This window comes from Carya illinoinensis, chromosome 5 (assembly GCF_018687715.1).
Source record: "Carya illinoinensis cultivar Pawnee chromosome 5, C.illinoinensisPawnee_v1, whole genome shotgun sequence".
Lineage (NCBI taxonomy): Eukaryota > Viridiplantae > Streptophyta > Magnoliopsida > Fagales > Juglandaceae > Carya > Carya illinoinensis.
In genome coordinates, this window is record NC_056756.1 from 12,894,711 (window position 1) to 12,902,532 (window position 7,822).

A 7,822-nucleotide genomic window follows, 5' to 3' on the forward strand; every position below is an offset into this window, starting at 1 on the left:
AGATTATGGTATGATATTTGGTATGATGATGTTGCCTTGAAGAATGCTTTGCCATCTCTCTATAGGATTGCGTTGGATAGGGTGCTTCAGTAGTTAATAACATGGACATTTCTACTGGTTCTCTTCAATGGTCTGTGAGGTTTATTAGAGTTGTCCAAGATTGGGAGGTGGGGGATATTACTAAATTTGGAAGTGCTTATATGTAACAGCCCACTAGAAATTCAATTGTGAAATTTCTATTAACTTTAGGAACCTCGTGAAAACCTCATAAGTTTTCACGAATCCATTAATCGTATAGGTTTTTGTCTAACTATATAGTTAGTGTTATTATTTACTATGGTATCATAAGTGTATTTTTGATTATTGGAGATAGTTAGAAGTGTCAAAATGTATTATGGTTTGTGCCAATAGACTCGGAGGATTATTTAAAGTTTTATGGCACAATAATTTTTTTTCATATTTTCGGACAAAACGTCTGTTCAAAACTGTAGATATTATTGGATAAAAAGAAATATCTTGAGGTAATTTTAGTGAATATTATTGGGTAAAAATATTTTGAGTTGATAGATATTATTAGATAAAAATATCTTAAGTTGATTTTTTTTAGATATTATTGGATAGAATATTATAAGATAATCATTTATAGATTTTTTTTGGGTAGGAGAAAACTACACTCAACTCTCAACTCCAGCCTCATCTCTTCCATATCTCATCCATAAGTATCTCCAGCCACCTCTCCCCACGAAATTATCTTCATTTACACTTTCCATTGAAAGAATATCAAACACTCTCTCTCGGACAGTTTTTAGGAGGTCTTTTGCACACCCATTTCGAAGCTTTTGTAAGTGTTTTATCATAAAGTCTCCTTCATATAAGTTGTTCCTTTTTTAGTCTAGTTTACATGGATATCTTATTTGCCCCATTTGAAGATCATTTGGTCAGTCAAATATTGTGTAAACTATAGAAAGGTCATTCTGGGAGATAAACTGGAGAATATGTTATAGTTTGGAGTTTTTGACCAAGCTAATGGATAGATATTGGTCCGAAATTTTTATGGAGTATTGTTAACATGTATATATGACTATTGGTTGAGAATTTTTGCATGATTAAAGGTTTTGATGAAAGATTTTCTTAGATTTAGAAACTTAGAAACTGGAAGAGGAAAAACAGTTTCTGTTTTGAGAAAGTTTAACTCTTTGGTGGTCTAAACCTATTCTAATGACTTTGATAATTTTATTGGAGGATCCTAAACATCTTATATACATGTTATATTATTATTTTGAAGATATTTGATGTTAGTTTCAAATATATGAAATTTTATGCAAAGAGATATTCAAATAAGCCAAAGTGTGGATATTCTTGGCTAAATTTATGTTTTGGTTAATTTCTAACCATGTGATCTTGAATTAGAAGCTTATATATGTTTTAGGACATCTTTTTAAACCATGTGATGGTTTGGTTTGAAGATCATGTATTTATAAGTCATAGATCAAGAGATTTATCAAAACTAATTGAGAAAAAAGTTTCTGTTTTTGGACTAAGTGTAAAACCAAAAACTCCAAATGTTATTTTGTGATTTTGGTGACTTTGGTTTGATGATTTAAAGCATGGTTGATGTTAGGATGATATTATGAATATGTTAGAAATAAGATTTGATTTTTGAAACTCTTGGAGATGTTTTGATTTAAGGTCAAAACTTGTAATTCAAGTGCTTGGATCTTTTTACAAAAAAGTTTGGTGTTAATTATTAGCTTTTTCTAAATGGATGTTTTAAGTATGGTTTTGAACTTAGGATTGGAAGATATTTGTTGCAAAATTTTGGTTTAAGCATGAGTTTTGAAATTGGAAGGAATTGCAACAAAAATCAAGGGAAATGGCCTATGGATGTTTCGGCCATAGTGTGTTCTTCATAGTTGTGTTTTGTTTTAAATTTTTCCGAGTTGATATTTAAGTTTAGGACAAAATTTACATGAGGAATGTAAATTTTGAAAACTTTTGGAGTTAGTATGCAAAATCCTTAAGTTATGGGTAAAAAGGTCATTTTCCTACATGTAGAGAGTAAAATGAAAATTTTACTCTTTAAGTTAGTATTTTCCATATTTCAATTTATTAGTGATTTAGTACTAACTTTTAGAATCACTAATTACAGTTCCTCGTGATCGCGCTTGAGGTTTTATAAGAAACGCGGAGATCGAGGTAAGTTAGCTTTTAACTTACTAGCAGTCTACTGTGTATGTGTGCTAAGTAAAAGAACTACAGTGTATGTATGTATGTTATCATATGTGTCATGCCATGTCAAGTTATCATGTAATTGTCTATTATACAGAATTTATTCTGTCATCAATTTTTATCTGTTACATAATATATTCTGTTATGTATTACTGTACATTACAAGTACGTCATGCTAAGTATGTCATCTATTACATGTAAGTCAAGTCATGTAATATTCACTGTTGCAAGTATGTCATGTTAAATATGTTGTCTATTATATGTTATGCCATGTTACGAAATGTTTCTATCTCAAGTTGGTCATGTATTCTAAGTTATGTTCAAGTCATGTTATGTTACGTCAGGACTTCAGTCCTTTCGTATTCCAGTCACATTTCATCTTGAGTACATTATGATGTGTAGAATACATGGGGCCACAACAACTATGGAGTATGTATTTAACTACAATTGTGATGTGTAAAATACATGGGGCCACAACAACTGTGGAGTATGTATTTTTCATGTTAAGTCAAGTTTGTGTAGAATACATGGGGCCACAACAACTGTGGAGTATGTATTTTTAATGTTAAGTCAAGTTTGTGTAGAATACATGGGGTCACAACAACTGTGGAGTATGTATTTAACTATAATTGTGATGCGTAAAATACATGGGGCCACAACAACTGTGGATTATGTATTTTTCATGTTAAGTCAAGTTTGTGTAGAATACATGGGGCCACAACTGTGGAGTATGTATTTTTAATGTTAAGTCAAGTTTGTGTAGAATACATGGGGCCACAACAACTGTGGATTATGTATTTACACGTAAAATACATGGGGCCACAACAACTGTGGAGTATGTATTTTTCATGTTAATTCAAGTTTCAGAGCAAGTTCATGCTAAGTCAAGTTCAGTTCATGATTCAATTTAAGCTATGTCAATTATGCTATGTTGTACGCTAAGTTATGCTTTAATTACTTATGAATTTGATTATGCATTTATGCTTTTACTGTCATACATGCATCATTAGTCTGTATGGAAGTTTTTTTGTTAACTTGCTGAGATTTGTAATCAAATCTCACTGTGGTAGTCCCAACTACCATTCCCCCCGAATGGTAGATCTTGTTACAGGACCTGAAGGAGGATCAGGAGCTGACCAACTAGACACAGTCGACTGAACGACGATGCGTCGTTAATGTTAATATAGTAGTTAAATTACTACTTGTACGATGGAGTTGCATCTCCAGTACTTTTGGATCATAACTATTTTGGAATAGTGCTGTGATCTTAGTTATTCAATGGATCTTTATGTATGAAGTATGTTTTAAGTATTGGGATTTTTTCAGTTTGGTGCATAGTATTGCTAAAGAAAAAAATTATCCGCCGCGAATATTGCATAATGTTAGATGCATGTTAGGATTATTGCATCTTATATGTCATGAACGGGGGCAGGTAACCTTGTGTTGCATGTCTCGACACTTCAAATGTCCGTCTGATCCCAAACGAAATTTGGGGGCGTCACAGGGTGGTATCAGAGCAATACGTCTCTGGGCAGTAAATCCACATGTCCTTAGAAAATGCACCAAACATTAGGCTTGAAATTCTTAAGGTATGAAAAATAGTATGTGGTTTTAATACATATACTCGTGTGTTTCAAGAAGGGACACATGACTCGTGGTAGAATACCTCGGAATCCTAAGGGAGATAACAATCAAGAGGATCAAAATTTCCCGATGGATGAATGATCAGCTGAGGTGGTAAGTTTGCTGACCAACGTGTTTAGACATCCACAACTACGGCAAGTGCACATATCCATTAGAGTATATGCTGTCACTCAGAGAGATATAGATGTTGGCGCTCCAGGAACTGCAGGAGCTGGTATCGTCACTGGTATTTTACTAGGACCTATGTGTGGTTAAACATAGTTAAGGTTGATCTGATTGCAATTGATGATAGTATTGCATTATTGTTATTTTGGAGTAGGTCAAGTCATTGGGGTTGGTAAATTGTACATTATTTGATTCAAACGAGTCATTGTTTCTATTAATTATGGTAGTACTTGAGAATTCAGTTTGGAAGCTGAATTGTTACCCTAGTGGTAAGAGTAACAATTTTCATTAGAAGTATTATTGTTCATACCAATATAGATATAGAATACCTTTTAATAATATGAGAAATGATATTTAGGGTTGATGAATAGTATTCTACATATTTGGAGAATTGTTTTGATTCTGAGAATACGATGGAAATTGTGTTTGGAAGAGTAATTTGATTAGGAGAAGTTTTAGCCATAGTAGAATTCATTTATGATAATAGTATTACCACGCCGCCAGTAAATGATTTCTGGCAAAGCACTATCTTTATGGATACATAGATTGATCTTCTTTTGAAAACTATTATATGGAGAGTAAAATCTTGGTCTTGAGGATTTATGTGAACATTAGGAACAAGTCATTTAGAGTTAGAATAATTGATAACTTATGATGGATAGAAGAGTTATGACAATCATAAAAGAGAAAGTTTCAAGTTTAAGTTATTAACTGGTCAGTTATCAAAGTACCACCTAGGAAGATGACTGATTGTTGCGATTATAAAGAAGTAAGTTAGTCCTAGACCAGTAGAACTCCTTGAAGTTTTTATTAACTTGAAGATTACTGAGAGTTTGGATATGCATGATTAAATGCATATTTATATGAGTCATTGGATCATGTCATATATATGAAAATCCCTTAAAGAAATAAAATGGAGTACATAAAACATATACCAGAAGATAGAAACACAAATATGAATATTTGTGAAGTATTATTTTATTATCATAAAGCAAAATTACAGAAATTTGAGGCTCTTTGCCTCAATCTTTAAACGTTCTTGCTCTTCAAAAATCTGCATGCCTCTCCTATCTAAAGGAGTAGCCACTCGAAAAGAAGAGTTAAGCAAAGATTTTAAATCTCTGTTCTCTCGCTTTACTGCTTCTATCTTCATGTTTGATTCCATAAGAAGCCTCTGAAGGATAGAAATACTCTCGTGGAGTTTGTCAACCCCACCAGTCCTGGATTGCAATCGCTGAGAATATGCGACAATGGCTGATGAGTATCGAGTACCGAGACTCACAAGCTCGTAGATAAGTTCATTTTCTGACTTATTAGTCAGATCATTATTTGATTGCATAATAGCACCTACGGAAGAAGCAGAAACAACTGGTGAACGAGGTGCAGAATACCTCATGTTTTGGTAATGAGAAGATTGCTGAGCCATTGCAAAGTGAGTAAACAGAAAGAGATTGCAGAGTAAGAATGCAGACTAATTTCAGAAAAGTGAAGAAGATGAGATGAGAAAGAAGATAAACTGAATAATTCTTTTATAGAGAAAATTATGACGAATCATCTCTCGTGAATCATTTCTCTACAAGAGACAAGAGCAATGTAATATCATAGCTGCGATGCCTGACAATTACAGAAGAACAAAGTAGTGTCGTAGCTATGCAGCGCCTGACAACTACAGAAGACCTATAAAAATCATGCGCATCAGAGTTGTCTGGTCTAAAACAGAGGGCCACCGAAAAAAGAGAGAGAGAGAGAGAGAGAGAGAGAGAGAGAGAGAGAGAGAGAGAGAGAGAGAGAGGTTAACGGTTTATTTTTGATGAATTCTCTACTAACTATGGTATTTACAAGAACATTTAAAGTATATCACCTATGCTTTTCTAAAGAAGAATTTCGGAAGATTATTTACTTAAAGTTTTAGATTTGGAGAGTATGTCGTTACAACTTGGCCAACCTTGTGCAAAGAAGTATAATCTAATTGTTGATTAAAGTAAGAGAGTTAAGGAATGACATAATCTCAAAGGTAAATATATACGGGATAGACACCAGGTTGGTAAGCAACACATATTTCTTAACTTGTTATTTCTTACTTACTTCGATTTCGAGGACGAAATCTTTTTTTTAGGAGGGGAGATTGTAACAGCCCGCTAGAAATTCAATTGTGAAATTTCTATTAACTTTAGGAACCTCGTGAAAACCTTATAAGTTTTCACGAATCCATTAATCGTATAGGTTTTTGTCTAACTATATAGTTAGTGTTATTATTTACTATGGTATCATAAGTGTATTTTTGATTATTGGAGATAGTTAGAAGTGTCAAAATGTATTATGGTTTGTGCCATTAGACTCGGAGGATTATTTAAAGTTTTATGGCACAATAATTTTTTTTCATATTTTCGGACAAAACGTCTGTTCAAAACTGTAGATATTATTGGATAAAAAGAAATATCTTGAGGTAATTTTAGTGACAAGTTCAGTTCATGATTCAATTTAAGCTATGTCAATTATGCTATGTTGTACGCTAAGTTATGCTTTAATTACTTATGAATTTGATTATGCATTTATGCTTTTACTGTCATACATGCATCATTAGTCTGTATGGAAGTTTTTTGTTAACTTGCTGAGATTTGTAATCAAATCTCACTGTGGTAGTCCCAACTACAATTCCCCCCGAATGGTAGATCTTGTTACAGGACCTAAAGGAGGATCAGGAGCTGACCAACTAGACATAGTCGACTGAACGACGGTGCGTCGTTAATGTTAATATAGTAGTTAAATTACTACTTGTACGATGGAGTTGCATCTCCAGTACTTTTGGATCATAACTATTTTGGAATAGTGCTGTGATCTTAGTTATTCAATGGATCTTTATGTATGAAGTATGTTTTAAGTATTGGGATTTTTTCAGTTTGGTGCATAGTATTGCTAAAGAAAAAAATTATCCGCTGCGAATATTGCATAATGTTAGATGCATGTTAGGATTATTGCATCTTATATGTCATGAACGGGGGCAAGTAACCTTGTGTTGCATGTCTCGACACTTCAAATGTCCGTCCGATCCCAAACGGAATTTGGGGGCGTCACATTATATGCGCTGAATTTATAGGCTAGAGGGGAGGATAGGTTGCTTTGGACCCATTCAGGGAATAAGAACTTCTCGGTCAGATCCTTTTACAAGGTTATGTTGACTCATTCTTTTATTGTTTTCCCTTGGAAGAGTAATGTTCCTCTCAAGATTACTTTTTTGGCTGGCTAGCCTCCATGGGAAATATTGACTATCAATAAGTTAAGAAAGCGTGATCTTTATATAATGGATTGGTGTTTTATGCGTAAAATAAACGAAGAATTGACAAATCATCTTCTTCTTCATTATGATGTGGTTAAAGCTTTTATGGGATAAAATCTTCACTAGGCTTGGTATTGCATTAGTAATACCTAGGAGGGTGGTAGATTTATTGTCATGTTGGAGAGGAATTCGAGGCAATCATCAAATCACGATTGTTTGGTAGATGGTGACTTTTAATGTGGTGTACTTAGAATGATAGAAATGGTCTCTATTTTGATAATAGGAAACGTCCAATGAGAGGGTTCAAGGACTTTCTCTAATTATATCATTAACTCGTCATTTTGAAATATAGCTTAGATGTGGCTTGGACTTCCTCTTGAGGTAATACAAATGCTAACCTATCCCAACAAAAAATGTGGAACGACTTGATGAGATTGTAATTCCCCATTGATGAGTGTAGGTGGTGTATAATAGTATATGAGATTTTAGATTGCTTGAGAGGGAGAA